The sequence below is a fragment of the Esox lucius genome, chromosome 22, assembly GCF_011004845.1.
Source record: "Esox lucius isolate fEsoLuc1 chromosome 22, fEsoLuc1.pri, whole genome shotgun sequence".
In the NCBI taxonomy this organism is placed as follows: Eukaryota; Metazoa; Chordata; class Actinopteri; order Esociformes; family Esocidae; genus Esox; species Esox lucius.
Genome location: NC_047590.1, coordinates 6,870,396 through 6,885,998, shown reverse-complemented (window position 1 = coordinate 6,885,998; position 15,603 = coordinate 6,870,396). Strand labels below are relative to the sequence as shown.

Below are 15,603 nucleotides of genomic sequence, written 5' to 3'. Positions count from 1 at the left end.
TCTTTTTCTTCTATCAGGTGTTAAAGCAGTGATGTCACAGAGCTGAAGACATTTCCTATCAGTAAGTACAGACTTCTATCATTTTCTATTATGTCTGAACTCCTGTCAACAACGCTGTTCTTTCTGTGGTTGGCCCCTTTGTAACATAGCCTATTGTTACTATTATTTTTGTTGTGGAAATACGTTTTTGACATACTTTCTGCTGAGCTTGTTGTCAACAATTAGTTTTGGTCTAACATGGGACTTGCAAACTCAGATTCCAGGCTTAATTAGATTTAATTCTTTCGATCGCACTAGGATTTTCTCCCCCAATTAAATTGAACAAGGGCTCCTTGAAAAGCAGTTGTTCTGATTACATTACAAATTCGAGGTTTTCATTCAGTGAATCGTGCAATTAATTACATTTCTCCCCCCATGTTGATCAGAATAATATTTTGATGGGGAGGGAACCATGCAAATTAACCATCATCAGTGCTTGCTATCTGTTCCAGTAATATTTAATCTAAATAGTTATTACATTATCATTGATGTAGCCTTATAGGTATATAAATTCAAATTAATTTAATTTAAGACCCATCAGCTAGAGTCGAACTGAATCATGTTCCTCAACAATAGAGTGAATTAAATTGGTTGGGTAGTTAGCCATTTCTCACCCTCTCTTTTGTGGCTCATCAATGTTTAGCACTACAGATCTTTGTGCTTTCTCTCTCTCTCTCTGTGTGTCACCCTCTCTCTCTCTCTCTCTCTCTTTCTCTCCCTGCTCTTTCTGTTTCTCTCTGTCTATTTCTCTGCTTTTACTAGCTGCATGGCAGCTTCTGTTAGCGCCGGCGCTACTCCCTCAAGGTTTCAGCAGGCAGACAAAAGGTGACTTTTTTTTAGGCCACAGACAATGACTTGCACTTTCTCCTGTTTTCACTGTGTCCTTCTGCTGATGAGTGTGTCCCCAGATCTAATCTCACACTTTATGAAACAGCTTTATCTCTCCTCAGTTAAGCAAAGGTGATTGTGTTGGTGAATGTGTTAGGTCTGATTCCAGTGGCGACTGGTAGCATTTGAGGAGGTAGGCTGTACAGCCCACCAGTCAGAATCACAGGGTTGGAGACATTATACTTGCCTTAACTTACACAACACGATTTGAGAAGCTTCTAGAAGTGGTATGTTACGTATTTGTCATCTATATCCCCAGTAGCCTTTTATCGTAAGGCGCCGGACAAGCTGTCTGCTATCAATCATGAAATTGGCCGCTCCATGTCAAATGGATTTCTGGGACATTTACAGTTAAACTGTAGAACGGTGGATGGCACACTTGCACTTGGTGATGAGTCGGTCAGTGTTGAACATTCCCTATTTGGAACGCAAAGCACCTATCAGTCTGAAGTGATCAGGTTTCCATGTCCGTTTGTTCTTCCGTCACACCTCTGAAAACAGGCTGGACACTGGCAAACATGGACAACATCCAAACAGCTACATGTAGCACTCAGCAATTATCCAACATTTGTTCTAAGAAGAGAGAAGAAACGGGGAGCGGGCTGCTTAAATACCCAGAGGGAATTACAAACGTTTAAAGAGACAAAAGAAGGAGCGAGAAAACAGAGGGGAAGGAGAGAGAGAGAGAGAGAGAGCAGGAGGAATCAAGGGAGAGAAAGGGGAATAATGAGAGTTGTACGGTATTGTTGAGAGTTAAAAAAGTCATACAGCACAAAGGCTGTGTGTCTCGTGTATGTCACTGAGTGTGTGTGTGTGGGTACGTGCGTGCAAGTGTGCATGTGTGTGTGCGGCAGTGCAAGCGAGTGTGTATGTATCTGTGTGCTCAAGCGAGGGTGTGTACAGGTCCTGAAAACAGACACTCGTAGTGTGTTTGTTGTGTGTGGGGCATTCTCTCTCCGGCAGAGGATAACCTATCATTGGTAGAGAGGTGCTGAGATGTGTGTTTGTATGTTTCTTTTGTGCATGCGTGTGTATGTGTGTGTGTGTGTGTGTGTTTGAGAGAGGGAAAGGTGAGAAGTCAGCCCTAATAACTAGCTGATGCTCCTGAACACACACTCCCCCCCCCCCTCCGCCTTCTACTTCCCTCCTTTGATGTACAGCTTGTTCTCAGTGAGTATAGCCAGTGGCTTGACAGATTGCTGGGAGTATGTTAGGAGATGTGGCAGTAAATACTACAGCTCACTGGTACTGGACTGAAAGTGAGGAGGGAGACCGAGAGGTTTGAACATGAGGGAATATCTGAGCGGGGACTAAGTGTCAATGCTTTATGCTATAACAAATGTCAGAGGGTTTTAGTCCAGGAGAATAGGTGTGGTTGTGTTTTATCTTCCTTATGAGTTAGCATAGTTTGAATAGACTTTTTATTATGTCCAGACCCGAGATTATAATTGAATGATAAAACCCAGTCTGTCTCAATCGTCTGGCTTTCGGCCTGTGTTTTACAGATTACAGCCACAAAATGTCACCCGACTGTTTTTCTCTGTGGCAACAATTCTGCTTTATTTCCTTTCCCAATAAGACGGCCTGTTGTCGGAGCTGTCGTTTTGCTCTTTGGACTGTCTTGTGTGTGTCCGTGCACGGATGTGTGTGTTTGAGAGGGCGCGGGGGAAAGGAGAGAGGGATAATGCATGCTGGCTATCTGTAATTAAGCCAAGGTGCTGCGTCGAGGAGCAGTAATGCTTACACAGACCCATCTGCTTTATCCAGCTTGAAATGCAATGCCTTTTAATGACAAATAGGAATCACAGGGAGGTGTCGAGAGAGAGGGAGGGAGAGGAAAGGGGGGAGGGAGGGAGGGAGGGAGGGAGGGAGAGAGTGGGAGGGAGAAAAACATCTCGAAGGTCAGGAGCAACGGGCGGCCGTAGGGGAGAGACACGTGAGGCCCAGATTGTCTTGCGTCAGACCCGCAGCCCTCCTCAGTGTGTTTTATCCTGTGTGTGTGTGTGCGCGCGTGTTGTGCTGTTGTGTGTGTGTGTGTGTTTGTTGTGTCATCTCCTGTGGCGCCAGCATTTCCATTCCACTCCCACTGTGTGCAGCAGGACAGCCAGGCAGGCGTCGTTTCCAGGTCTCTGGAAGTGTTACAGCAGGATGGTACAGGGCTGAGTGTCAGCAGTGTACCGCGACAAAGTTAAACCAGGGTATTACCAGGGTTCTGCGCCCACTTCCTCTTTATCCAACCTTAAGGGCAGAGATGGCTGCGCGTCTGTGTTTAAGTTAGCGCGCGTTTCTGCGCCAGAGAGCGCGTGGCCTCGAGGTGGCGGGCCTGAGGAAGTGGAGGCTGTAGCTACCGAGGTGCCGCTCTGCCTCAGTGGACCAGGGCAGCCTTGGCACGTTGATAAGGAGGGGGGTTCTCCGTAGGTGTTCCGAGCACACGGAGGCCGTAAAAAAAGACTTGCCCGTAAATCTGATTTGTGGGCTCGAATTAAGCATTTAAAGTGTGTGTGTGTGTGTGTGTGTGTGCGCGCGCGTGTGTGTGAGGGGCGTCTTTTTAACCAGCAGGGTGTGTTTGCGTGTCACAGTGATTGAGGTTTACAGCGGGCAGCCTTGGTGTGAGGAACTGGTGAGGTTTGAATTGAAACTGTGTTGCAGGAGAAGCCATGTGAGGCCTATTGTTTCTTTACAAGCCTCTTGTCATAGCAGAGAGGGAAATGACTGCATTTACCTCAGCCCGAGGGCAGAATGGATCCGGTCGGGAGTGCAGTACTGCAGCCGAAAGCATTATCACACAGCCACCGTGTTCACCGATCTACTGTGGCCACTATCTGCTGTCATCCAATTGTCATCTCTTTGGGTTTTCATATCTGCTACGGTGCTTCTGTACCATAATTGCACTCCCAGCTCAAACTGCACTCACTCGTTCACGCTCACCAGTAGCAGGTATTATAGTTACTACATTATGGCCTTTAAAGATGGACTTGTACTTTATTTTTTTTTCAGGTGTTCTTCGGCTTCATTAGGCAGAGTGGTGGTGGTGGTGGTGGTGGTGGTGGTGGGGGGGGGGGGGGACGCGACAGAGTAGCAGGACAGACTCATACAGCAGTATTGGTCACATCCCTGTGAAGGCCCTGTGAAGCCCCTGTGAAGCGTATGGCCTGTGAAGGCCCAGCAAAAGCCCTGTGAAGGACACATGCACAGGATCACGGTGCTCTTTTAATTGCCCCCCCCCCCCCCTCTACACACACACGCACGCACACATCACAGTTCTGGGACCTTCAGTCTGATGAGTGACTGGTTGCCTGTCTCTTTTAGCGGTGGGGGGGGGACAGATCGTGGGACTGAAGGTTTCCAGGCCATTTCGATTCGAGCTCTCAAGAGGTGCAGCTGGGGTCAGTCAGGGCCATGGAGGTGGAGGGGGGGTGTATGTCAGGCAGGCCCATCCCTGGAGGATTAACCCGCCCAGAGGGGGTAAGCCTGGGGATGGGGTGGTAAAGCGACGTCCCTCAGACACACCACTAAATGGATTCCACTGTATACGGTTAACCCCTCGCAGCCTTCTGGCCGGCGGTGCATTAGGAGAGCTGCAGCCCTGCTGTCTAAAACCACTTTGGCTTATTAATCTCTCTCCTTGTTACACCCGGTTGGGTACTGCACTGGGACTGGTCTGGCTAGATACTGCTTTCTTTCTATCGGTAACTTTCTTTCTCCCTCCATCTCCCTATCTGTCTCTACTTTCCTCTGCCATAGGCGGGGGCTTTGCCTGTTTGTTTTAAAGTTGTGCTGGGGGCTACTCTGCCCTGTCCTGTATAGCTGAAACATTCAGCCTCCCCAAGAGCAAAGGGCACTGGTGGGCTGTTGGGTCAGGGATTCTGGGAACTGGAGTTGAATGCGGACACTGAAGGGGCCACGGAAGCCAACTAGCCTAGCCAGGAGCCGCACAGGGAGAAGTCATTACTGTATTTGTGTAGTCACACTCCTCAATGTGGCACACAGAGGCACAGGGAGAGCTGGGTGAAACTGTGGGGGGGACTGAGCCTTAGGGAAGTCATTACGGCTCCACCTCAGAGCTGGGAAAGGGAGAGGAGGCTCAAGCCCAGCTGTTCTCAGGCATTGCACATGTAAAAAAGGAATGGAATCGATGATGAGACCCAATCAGGCTGTTTTGCCTACTGAGTGAAAGGTTAGGCAGGACGCTTGCGTGCGTGTGTGCGTGCGTGCGTGTGTGTGTGTAGAGGCCCAGAGGTTTGCTGCTCTGCTCAGATGTCTGGTCTGGTGTACAGATGGCCAGCCAGGGAGCCACTGAATACGACTCACGTTTCATTTGGTTGTTAGAGCCACAGCTGCCTGTTTCTTTTTATCCCTGAGAGAGAGGGGGAGAGAGAGTGAGAGAGACAGAGAGAGAGAAAAAGCGAGAGAGAGAGAAAGAATGAGGTAGAGCATGAGAGAGAGAGAAAATAAAGAACATGAGAGTGAGAGAAATTGAGAGACAGGGAGAGAGATGGAAAAAGAGAGAGCCTTTGGAGGCCATGGGGATGTCTTTCTATTGCTCTATTTTCTCCTTCCATCTTTATCGCCTCTCAGGGCGTGCAACACACGTACACACACACACACACACACACGTGTACACACACACACACACACACACACAAACGACAGGCTCTCACTCTAAGCATTGCAGGGGAATGAAATGTCTCTTAACCAAGCCGTGTGCCTTCGAGCTACGGTAATTGCAGGTGAAATTCGGCTTCCTCTTTAAAATGCCATCTTTCATTTTCAGCCCTGGCCATCTCTGTCTTTCCCTCTATCTCTGTCTTTCCCTCTATCTCTCTCTTTCCTTCTCTCTTTTTCTGCCTTTCTATCTCTCTCCCTGCCTCAGGCTCTCTCTCAGAAGCGTGCGAATCCCTCAGTCCCTGACGCGTCGCCAACCCCGGAGACACTCCCACAATGCTCGGCGGAGATGGTTGCACAGTGATAACAGTGCCGAGGGGAGGAGGGGCTGCTGCTTCAAGTGCCACACAGAGATAGTGTGCGTGCGTGTAATATTTTTAGTGTGTGTGTGTGTGTGTGTGTGTGTGTGTACAGCGTCAGCAGAGCTCGGCGTAGAGGTGACACCAAGGTGAACGCGGCGTGTGGAATGCTCTCCCGACTCAGGAGGCAGCAAATGGCTCAGTGGCAGATGGAGTCTTTGTCAGGGAAGAGAAACGGCAGCTCTGGAACGTCAGAGAGCCATCCCACTGCTGACCCCTCCTCCTCTCAGCCTTTTGCACAAACACGCACGCGCACACTCTCTGCCCCCTCACACACACCTCATCATATCCCCTCCTCCCTCAGTCGCTCTCTCTCTCGGCGGGCGGGCGGTGACCTTCCTCCTCCAGTAGGGTTCCCTGGCTTTTTGATCAATTATCTGTCTCCCATTGTTTACCGGGAGGTAGGAGAGGCCTCAAAATGGCCACTGTCAGGTGGAAGGATAGATTTCCCCGACAGGGAGGGAGGCAGGCGGGGAGGGACAGAGAAACCAGCACTGTGAGGAGGCACGCCAGGAGCCCGGGGAGGAGGAGAGAGGAAGGAGCTGTGGTTAGCCTGTTTCAGCCCTCCCCTTCAGCACCCACCAGTACATGACATTAGCTATTAGTGAAGCCGAAGTACAAGCTGATATGGGGGGTTGTCATGTATGTTTATGAGTGAATGTCAGATATTTAGCGAGAGTTAACGCCAAAATGGCTTTACTGTCTTTAATGTTTATCTTGTCGTCGCATTTGTTTATCCCTCACATTTCTCAGTAAAATCAGTTTCCAGCAGCATCTTTGCAGTGGGAATCTAGCGGCCCGCGGTCCCTTTACGACAGCTCTCGAAAGGCTCTGTGGGTTTCCGTCCACCATTGTTTTACCCTCTGACCCTCCGGAGCTAACAGACACATCCAGAATGCCACAGCACCTCCGTATCTTCAGCGAGCAATCATTATTTTTTCGAGCTCGGAGGCGAAATGGCGAGGGGAGGGAAAAAAAAAGAATGTATACGAAGAAAGGTCATGGGGCGATGAGGGGAAAAAAAACAGGGTGTGAACAAATGATGCACTAAGCGAATGACACGCAGAGGTCCCGGCGGTTTAACATGTACTATGTGCTGCAGGTTTGATGGCTGCTTTCATTAGGCCCGCTTATTATTATGCATAGATTGTTCTCCTGCAGCAAAATGAATATTGCATTCACACGGCCTCCCATCACGGCGGCTTTCAGGGATTTTTTTTGTTGTTGGGGGGGAGTTGCGAGGAAGCACTGAAGAGAAGGTTGTTGTGTTGTTTTTTTATGTAGGCTGGAATAGGTCAGTGGTGAAGGTATGTAGACTAGTAAAGTCTTAATTAGAACAACTGAAAGTGGTGTCAGTTGCCGTTGTCAATTGGTTTATCTTTTTAGCGGACAGTGTGTTTTGAACACTCCCGTTAAGTCAGGCTGTTTGATTTGTTGTTGATGTTGTTATAGAGGGGACAGTATTGAAGAGTCAGTAAACTAATGCTAAGTGGATGTTGTGTGTGTGTGCGCGCGCTTGCACGCCACCTGTAAACACGAGCGCTCATATGTAAACGACGAAACATGCGTTTACCTGGCGTGTCTGTGTGTGAACAGGGAACAGAGTGAGGGACAGATTGGTTTCCACTTTTTCTAATCCTGGGACATGACTGTTTCAACAGGAATTCTAAGCCCTAGCCATGAGGACAGAGCTCTGTGAAATACCGGGTATTAATAGCTCTGATGGGAGGAAAGAAAAAAAACTTTTTTTTCAACAAGTCAGGAAACAGTCCAGATGGATATCTAACTGGTCTGGAGCTTTTCTGTACCAAACTGACCATCCTCTATTAACACTAGCCTTAGTCATTCCGTCCTGGCTGTAGGTCAGCTACACACAGGCTATGAGGAGATGACCATATGATCAACTATGATTTACTGACCATCGCTGAATAACAGGCTTTCCATATAAATATTACAGTGCAAAAATGTCTAAATTGAAAGTGTGAAATCGAGCACAACTAGCCAGAAATACATTTTCCCTATTAAAGTAACCAGCTGAAACAAAATACATTATCTCGGATAGAAAACAAAATGAGGATTGTGCCTAATTTATAAATTAGGCACTAGCTATAGATTAATGTAGATAGAGTTTAGCCTATGGATTCTATAGTTCAGATGACTGAGCAATGCCTCTACCTCTCCAGTACATTAAATACTCTGGCCTGTAATGTGTTAGTATGAAGTACATAGAGGAGGGCAGTCATTTTGGCTCGACTTATTTTTAGATTTTTTTTTTTTTAAGTTGATGGCCAGTTCCTTCATAATTTGTACACAATTTGTATCTAGCTATAAGTTTACAAACTGGCCTTGTAGCCGATTTTTTAAAGTAAATGTTTTGTACATTTTTTCATTGAATTGGCTAGTCCCCCATTGCTGAACTATTTTGACAAGGTAAAGGACTCCCAGAATCGACCCACTCTGTCCTTTACAAGAGATGAACACCTGTACTGAGGCCATGCGACGCAGAAACACGAGTCGAAAAAACAGACGCACGCGCTTCTCTGTCTGTTTTCCGTACACATCTCGACTCTAAACAAGGCCTTTGTTGCGCTGCCTTACATGCCCCAGACTCCCTTCTGAAAACCAGCCCAGACGTTATGATTTATCATGGTAACCACGACAGAAGTCATGATGATGTCGTCGGTGACTGTAGTGGTGGGCATCATGATTGTTTTCCTGGGTCTGTTGTTAGGACAGTCAACTTCACGGGCATATCGGAGGGCCATCCTCAGTTAGTGGGAAGTGAAAAGTGGTTATGGGTATTTTGGCGGTTATGGTTAATGTGGTCACAAGTGATAACGAGGCTGTCTCTTCTGTCAGTCACCTCAGCTGTCTGCTTTTTAATCACACATACCTCAATGACATTCCATCACCAGCACTTTCAAGCCTTACTAAACACACACACACACACACGTTTTGGGATTTCCCATCCTTGAGGGGACACAAAATATTATATCCATCCAAATGTTATTTTCCATTGGTAAAGTTGTCCCAGAGGTCTAAGCCGCAGCTTCCAATGCGCATGTACAGCTGCAGCATCGGTTCAAATCCAGCCCACTGCTCCGACCCCAACTCCCTTTTCCTGTCCAGTAAAGCATCACAAATGCCTGAAGAAATAACTCTATCTTTAGAATTCTAAACCTAACTTTTAACCTAAATCTAATCTTAACACTAAAACTAACCTTCCCCCTATTGTAACTTATACCCTAAACAGAACTTTCTGTCTACAACAGTGTTTCCCCCCACAAGGTTTAATATCCTTTTGTTTTAAAAATGTTGCAGAGGGTTTTCAGTACTTTCAGAAAGGCTTGACAATGCAAATTCTATCCAAAACAAACACATGCAGCCTACTGTTCATGTGTGCTCTGCACACACAGAAACACACACACACATGCAGGCCAACATACATACATGCATACATACATACACACACACACACAGAGGCCAGAGTATGTACAGTTGGTTTGTTTGTGCGTGCCTAATAGTGTGAGGATATACATGTGCGCGTGTGTGTGAATGTGTGTGTGTGTGTGTTCATATGCATGAGAAGTAGGCTACATGTGTTTGTTCTAGATAAAATTAGTGCTGTCAACCCTTTTTGATTGTGGAAATCATCTGGCCATGCTATGTATTGGAGTAGAAATGTAGGGTCAAATTGTTCCATTTTTGAATAGAAACAATCCTGTGAACATTTAGCCTGTATCCACTCCAAAACTTTAATATATTCATGGCATCTGATTTAGGGGCTCTCTGTCTCGTTTTATCTCTCTCTCATTCTATCCCTCTTTCATTCTCTCCCTCTTTTTTCTCTCACAATTTAATCCCCCCCCCCCCCCCCCCCCCCTTGATCCGGGTACACAACAGTATCCACTCATGAAGACAAACAGAAAATAGAACTGTCAAAATGCTCAGCCCTGGTGGCTAGAAGATCCATTAGACAACACACACACACACGCATGCATGCACACAAACACACACACACCCATACGCAACACACACACAGCCTCTGGCAGGCAGATATGACACAAGGGCTCCTGCCGTTGTTGTCTGTTGCGCAGCCAGTGGCTACCCAAGATGGACGCTCTCAGAGTGACAGTGTGTCTCTTGTTTGCAGGAGGAAAATGGAATGTCAGGACAGCAGAGAGACGACTCAGATAATGTCGGGCTGCTGTTTCTTCCTGTTTCTGTTGAACGAGGCGTGAAGGGTGTCTGTTTATCTCCAGACCACCCCTTATGTCCTCCCCTACCTATGAGTCACAGACCAGGAAGTGCGCAGCACTGGTTGACTGTAAATCTTAACATGTTGTTTTGATGTGTGAATCCTGCTCTCTGCTGTGTCACTCGGGTCATTGTCGCCGGAATTAGCAATCAGGTGTACTCTGTGTTAGTTGCTGTTGCAAATCGACACCTGTGGTAATAGTCACTGTAGTTGAATAAGATAACAGTATCTCACAACACCGACTGAAATGCCTGCCTGCCTGCCCAAGTCTCTGCTTTGTTATGACTTGTTTGTCTTAGAAGGGATGTCTGGTTCTCCCATAACAATTGTGCAACTGAAAGAGAAACGGAGCAACCAAAAAAAGAACAGAAAAAAGAAGCTGGTTGAATGCCAGAATATAAAAAAAAAAAAAAAAAAAAAAAGGGTTCAGTCAGTGTGAATGAATGAGAGAATCTCCCTTTTGTGCGAACGCACGCGTGTCTGTTACCACGACCGGTGCTTGCTGTTGTCGGGTGCAGCTGTTTGCACTTCAGCCAGGCAGCGTAGCCGCGGCGACTATGCTAGCTTACTTGGCTCACGGATTTTATATGAATTACTGGAAACATCTGTCCCTGGCAGGTGTGCGGAACCATGAGGTCTTCTTCACTCTCATCGCATGATATGGATATCACACACAGCCGTGAAGAGTGTGTGTGTCTGGGTGGGTGGGTTAGGGGCGGTGAGTGTGTTATTGTACGAATGTTTGTGTGTGTATGTGTGTGTGTGTGTGTGTGTGTGTGTGTGAGAGAGACACATCAGACCAGGGGAAGGAATGTTCTGCCTCTGAGGGATCACACGGGAATCCTTGATCTCTGTAATCTTAGCCTGTATTTTGTCTGGGCGACCATGCAAACTGTTCCGAGAGTGGTCTAGGGCCGGACTCTTGAGTGGTGTCATCAGACCAGGTGGGCTCCAGTGTTAGCCTGGTTGAACAGGGTACCTACACTGTACCTACACTGGGGACACAAGGCCATAATAATACCAGCTAGCCCTCCATGGCTGAACCGTGAGTCTGCGCGGTTTACGCTATAAGAAAATATATCCTACTGAGCTTTAACTGTTTCCAGGCTATTTCCCTTTCTCCCTCCCCGCCGTGTGAGGGTTGGGGGGGGTTTAGTTGTCTCCCAACTATAAGGAAGTGCTGGGATCCAGAGGAGGAGCCAGATGGGTTACAGTTTCACCTCAGAAGCACTGAAACACTGACCCTGTTACTGCGGCGCGGCGGCAGAGCAACACGTTGTGTTGAAAGCCTTTGTCAAACCACCCAACTACAGCTGCTGTGTTGGGGAATGATAACTGTCACCTTACAAAGTCTGCACACAGCCAGGAAGTGCAAGTTCCCCTTTTGGACTATCATTTAAAACAAAAACAACGGGAGAGAGATGCCGCGCAGTGGGTCAGGCTGCTACTCTATGTTTCCTATTCAGAACCCAGGCCGGTTTGACTGACGGTTTCATAGGAAGTGATTTCCGTGATTAGGTCATTTGGTGAGCCAGTGATCTCACCTGAATAGGCTTGGGGGAAATGTCAGCCAGGACCTTCATCTCATCACTAGAGCCTGGCCTGCCCAGGCTACCGGACCATAAAAACCTATAGGCCTCACTCGTCACTTCCGCACACAGTCATCGCAGCCTGACACACAGTCACAGCTTATGTCTGATGGAAATGGAGCAGCCTGTATTTGTGGGGGGAACAAAGAACGATGTGGGCTCAGCTAGTTGAACATGTTAAGTACCCAACGATAAATTATGTTTTGTGCCATTTGCTGCACAAATCATATTTCCTGACACCAACGGAGGAGAAAGGCATATGCAACAAGCAACTAAACAAATGTCATTTAGTGTAGCAAATAGTGAAAGCCAGTGACTTGTACAGAAGATGTCTGATCTGAATTTGAGCTGCTTCGTCTGTTTCGGCATTCTTAAAGTACAATTTCATCCAAATTAGCATGCGTCACTGGAGCCCAAAGTGAAGCTGATTAACTTCTGTTTGAAATTCCAGCCTAATTGGTTGACATGAGAGTGAAGGCAAAGCTATATTTGTCTGTCATTTCTTGCTTGGGTTGTCATTAAAGGTTGTGCAGAATGAATGTCAGAGTTTGTTTGCGTGGGGTGTTTTATTAATATTTTATTCTATTTATTAAAACCCCCCGTGAGTACAGAATGCATCAGCTTTTGACTCTGCTGTGCTTTTATACTTGGAATGTAATATAATTGTAAATTAGCGTTAGATGTTCAAAAGTTGTCCCTTGTTTTTTTTTTTAATACATCCAAACATGTCTCTGGGGTCCCTCCCCCATCCTGATCACAAATGCTAATTTCTCCCATTAATGTCAGGGGCTTAGTGAAGGTTGCGGGGTAGGATAGGCAATATACACAGGGAACGGTCTACACCATATCCTCCTACACACATGAAGGTGGAATCATTCTGTCACGCTGGCACTGTTTTCTCTTTACTGGGAGCTGTCACTTCAGTAACGCGTGTCGCTAAGCTAGGTGACCGTCGCTTTTAGCCCGGCGCCCATCGAGTCTGCCTTCATGGGAGCCAGGGCTAATGTAAACAGGGCCGTTCGCTAGCGTTGTTGGGGTGAGGGGAGTTGTGGACTGTTAATCATTGCTCAACAGAGAGTGTCGGGCCACAACAACATGGCGTGGGATTAATCACTGTTATAGATCGTTGTTTTATTGAGAGGACATTTTAACGACAACATTTTTTATCATTAGGATCTCCATTTTTATATATATATATATATATATATATATATATATATATAAATATATATAAGAAGCAGTTCTTGGTACAGTTCTTGGTATGAGGAAATAGTTAACTCTTTTTAGTATTTTCACATAAATGCTGAATATTGTATAATAAATAGGATACTTACTATTTTACTATAAATTGGGTTCTGTCTGAGATAATACAGATTTTTCACACCTCAAAAGTTTATTTAATTTTCCCTTTGATGGTAACAGCCTATATAGACTTTATTACATTATTAAAACTTTTACCCCAAGGCAATCAAACTGTTAAACTAACTGCCTATCTAACTGTTGGAGATACTTTATTTAACCGAATGCATGTGGATATCATCAATACAACCTTTCAGGAGGACAAATCAACACTTTTATGACACCTGTTTTGTCCTGTCTAAAATATGATAGGTATAAAACCATGTCTTTAATTCGCAGTCCATAGTCCTTAATCTACAGCTCTGGTTTAGGTTTTATAGAGAGAATAAGAGAGACGAGAGAGATACTAAGCCGTGGGTTTGTTTTAAGAGTGAAAGTGAGAGGAGTGTGTTCTTGGCGATTAAAAGGTAATTTTCTGAAATTGATTAGATTATGCTAATGAAGGAAGGTGATATAATGAAAACGGAGACAGGGAGAATGAGAGTCCGGCCGCCATTACACGCAGGCAGACCGCTCGCTGCTTTTCTTTCTGCCGGGTGCTTCATAAAATGTCAGAGCGCTTCTCTCTCTCTCTCTCTCCCTTCTCCCCAAGCAAGACGCTGAGAGAAAGACAGCGTGTGATGCACTCATTGCTCTGGCTGCTAGCTCACCTGCTGCACTGTGCGTGAGAGCGCGCTGGTGGTGTGCACTGGCCTCTCTCATGTTGCATCGGAGCAGAACGAAGTGGCCGGCTGCCTGCTGTTTTCTCTTCCCTCTGTCAATAAAGGAACAGGGACTCTTTTCCGGCCATCTTTTCTTCATGTTGAACTGAGGCAGTAGGGCCATCAGTTCAAGTCTAGACGCACGACGCTAATAATCTAAATATCACAAAATGCGCCTGTTGTTTAGCCTGCTCGGAGTCCCTGGCAACACGACTAGTGGTTTTAGTTTGTGTTTTCAAGTACTGGCCTTTCTCTGCCCGCTTGTTACTTTTATTATTGAGTTGTGATCTGATCTGAAACGGGCCAGCCCGGCCCTGAAACTGCACGTGAACGCTAACGTCTGCCTAATGGACGGATGCTGCAGCATAACCCCTGCAACACCCACGCCTACCTATAGCCGAGGTTTCTGTACACTGTCTGTGGCTATTCCATACACGAACGGAGGCTATCTCTTTAACTGAAATCATAATTACACAATTATGCCAACGAAAGAATGCACCCAGGCGCTGTGAAAAACAAGCCAGCCCCAGCAGCAGCGAGCAGGGAGGGATCTGGGGAGTGTTGGGGAGGGGGGGTAGGATATAGGAAACAGGCTCAGAGAGTGAGCCTGGAGGCTTCATTTAGCCACGACAACACTACATGAGCTCATTACACACAGAGAGCTCTCAGGCCCAGCCCAACACTTACACGCACACACACATACACACACACACACACACACAGACAGCAGCGGGAAACATCAAGATTTAATGGGATATCTCTATCCTCCTAGCCTTCTCCTTCCTGTGCTGAAGGAACGTTAGCAGCTAGGCTGAGCCACTGGGGGCACAAGTTAAAGGCTTTCCAACTTGGCTGGGAGTTTTAAGGAAACTAGGAGAACAGCACTTCTGTCAAGGCCTGTGTCCACCAGATATCAAATATGGCCACCGGTACACCCAGCCGTGAGAACATTTGTTTGAATGTTTGAGATGAGATTTTTCTTTTTTCTTGAAATTCAGGTTGTGTTGGCATATTTTGTTTTCTGTTGATTCAGTAGAAATGAGTATGTTTTGATCACACATTGCTGCCTGTGCTGAGCTTAATTAGGAATGATACATTTGCCCCTCCTTATTGACTTGTATATTCTCATTGGCAAGACATTCACTAAGAAATAATAGAATCATCTTCCTGTCACAATATAGTAATTGTGGTTTAAATCCCCTAGGATGAGATGTGTAAAATGTAATGAATTGTATTAAAGCTGGCATATTTGATTTGTCTAAAAGTAAGCCTATTTAGTTCCAAAATGGGCAGAATCATATTTGACTTGATAGGAGAGATTGGCGCTTCTGTCATGGCAGTGTGTACTTATATCAGCTAGCTCCATCGCTGGCTAAAATGGGCAGCGCTGATGCTCTCAGGATACTCAATTTCTCTGTCGCTTTTCTTTCATCTTGCGTTTGACATGCATTTCATCTGCATTATGCATATCTCGAGTGTGGCAGTCGATCTCCCCCTCCCTCCCCACCGTCTCCCTTTCCGCTCTTTCCATCTCTTTCTCAACCCCCCCCCCCCCCTCGGGTTTTGCTTAGCCTCCTCCAATTCCTTTAGTCGCTTGTGCCTCCACACGACCGGGGCGTATTCACACTGCTCTGTTGATCGTACACCAATGGGGATGTTTGGGCCGTTCTAATGGACTGTTCGGGGATGTTGTAATGGACTGGCCCTGGAAGCAAAACTGTGGCCCTCCAGTGAACCGTCCTTTG

At 46.5% G+C, this 15,603-nt stretch overlaps 1 protein-coding gene across 2 annotated transcripts in view; it reads left to right on the top strand.

The window, feature by feature from the left end:
* baz2ba (bromodomain adjacent to zinc finger domain, 2Ba) overlaps positions 1-15,603 on the top strand; it is a 65,644-nt gene that overhangs the window by 11,019 nt on the left and 39,022 nt on the right. For both annotated transcript variants that reach the window (XM_029116826.2, XM_029116827.2), the window contains exon 2: positions 18-61. The gene's annotated coding sequence lies outside the window, so the exon portion shown is untranslated. The remainder of the gene's footprint in view (positions 1-17; positions 62-15,603) is intronic.